The sequence below is a fragment of the Chiloscyllium plagiosum genome, chromosome 43 (genome assembly GCF_004010195.1).
Source record: "Chiloscyllium plagiosum isolate BGI_BamShark_2017 chromosome 43, ASM401019v2, whole genome shotgun sequence".
Taxonomy (NCBI): Eukaryota; Metazoa; Chordata; class Chondrichthyes; order Orectolobiformes; family Hemiscylliidae; genus Chiloscyllium; species Chiloscyllium plagiosum.
In genome coordinates, this window is record NC_057752.1 from 10,324,658 (window position 1) to 10,327,148 (window position 2,491).

A 2,491-nucleotide genomic window follows, 5' to 3' on the forward strand; every position below is an offset into this window, starting at 1 on the left:
TGGCCTAACCAATGTCTTGTACAGCCGCAACATGACCTCCCAACTCCTGTACTCAATACTCTGACCAATAAAGGAAAGCATACCAAATGCCTTCCTCACTATCCTATCCACCTGCAACTCCACTTTCAAGGAACTATGAACCTGAGGTCTCTTTGTTCAGCAACATACCCCAGGACCTTACCATTAAGTGTATAAATCCTGCTAAAATTTGCTTTTCCAAAATGCAGCACCTCGCATTTATCTGAATTAAACTCCATCTGTCATTCAGCAGCCCATTGCCCCATCTGATCAAGATCCCATTGTAATCGGAGGTAACCCTCTTCGCTGTCCACTACAACTCCAATTTTGGTGTCATCTGCAAACTTACTAACTATACCTCCTATATCAGTGGAATACAGCCAGTAAAAGGCAAGTGTAAATGAGACTAATTAACTGATTCCTCCTGCAAATACTTGTGTCCTCGTCCATTAACATTTTAAGAGAGTTAGATAATCTGCCCTAAACGTGAAACAACAGTATGAAGTAGGGCTGATACACACCCACACACAGACACGCACGTGTACGCACACATCCGCCCACCCGCTCCTCAACCCTAATGTTTGGTACAATCACCTGAAAGTCAAGTTTGTGGAGCATGATGTTGGGAGACTGGTGTAAAAGTGTAAATGTGATTGTAACATCTGAAGTAACTGGCATGAGGAAAAAGAGAAAGAGAAAGAATTTGAACTTCAGAAGTTGACAATAAAGGCTATTCTATTCTAATTAGAGAGGAAAGTCGACTTAAAAGGATTGTACTGATGCTGCTCCTTTAACAAGGATAGGTTGTCCTTGATCTCTTTTTCAGGAGGTTGTAATAGGTTGATCTACCTGAGAATGCTTTTAAGATAAAAAATACTTGTCCAGTGAAAGGGGAGTGGCCAGTTCTCCCAGCTGAGCTTTTCTCTGGTCTGGTTTGGTTTCAGCAGTCTGGCTGTTCACTGAAAGCAGGCAGTCGGTTTGAGGCTGCTGATCCAAGAAACAGCTACATGGAAGAAGGGGTTCCGTGCTGAGTCCCTCCGCCATCTCTCTCTCTCTCTCTTCTGTGAGGCCCTGGGTTTGATTTTACCTTTTTGTGCCAAGGGGTGTTTATGGGGATTGTTGCAAGTATTTGGAACAGCATCATTAAGCTGGGATAATCTGTTGGGTTTTCGCAGAGGTTAAGTTATTCGGTATTCTGGTCTCTTTTGTTTGTGTTTCATTCGGTAATCTTGCAAATAAATTCTGGAGTATCCACTCTGCACCTGCTTAAAACAACTAGCAAAGTTAAGGTCTGGGCTACCTTCTTGAAATGTTTTGTGGGCGTCTGGTCCATAAAAGGATGGAGGTGAAGGTAGAAGGTAGGCTGAGCGGGGAAGATAGTGAGAATGAGCAAACTCATTGTAACCAAAGGCCTGGTGGGGATCTGGTTAAATATGTCCAAGAATTGCCTAAATTTGACACCACCATACAACCTTGTCACGGTAGACGCTGCAAGATGTGTCAGAGTGTGGACATAGATACCACCATTACACGTGGGGACACCTCCCAGCATGCACGTGGCAGGTACTCATGTGACTCAGCCAACGTTGTCTATCTCATACACTGCAGACAAGGATGCTCTGAGGCAGGGTACATTGGCGAGACCAAGCAGAGGCTATGGCAACAGATGAATGGATAGCGCACAACAATCAACAGACAGGAGTGTTCCCTCCCAGTTGGAGAACACTTCAGCAGTCCGGGACATTCGACCTCAGACCTTCGGGTGACAGTCCTCCAGGGCGGACTTTGGGACAGGCAACAACGAAAAGTGGCCAAGCAGAGGCTGATAGCCAAGTTCAGTACCCATAGGGAGGGCCTCAACTGGGACCTACATGTCACACTACAGGTGACCCCATTGCACTATACACTCACACACACACACACACTCCTACAGACTCATACACTGACACAGGCCCTCTCTCGTACACCCACACATACACTCCCACACGCACCCGCTTACAGACTTATACCCCTTTACACGCTCACTCACACACATACACACACTCTCTCACAGACTTTCATAACCCACACTCCCCACACACACCCACATGCACACATACACATATAAGTTTGTGGGATGAATTTGTACTTGCAGAATTACATTTTATTTTGCTTAAAAACTGCATGAATCCATGTAAGTTTCTGTAAATCCCTTTTTTAGATTAGAATCAGTCTGACCATTGTGGCACAGACAGCCTCACACAGGGAGCTAACACCTTCAGTACATTATCTGGGCCGACATGGCACCAATTGTTAATGTTCACTGGAGAATGTAACTTTTAAAAAGGTTCTGGGATTTACAAATGAAAGAACTGAAACCAACATGGTCATTCTAACAGATGAGAGACTTAACAAACAATCCAGGTCTTTTACAATATATAATTCAGTTACATCACACTGTAAACTTTTGCTATAAATTCTGTGTCTTACAATG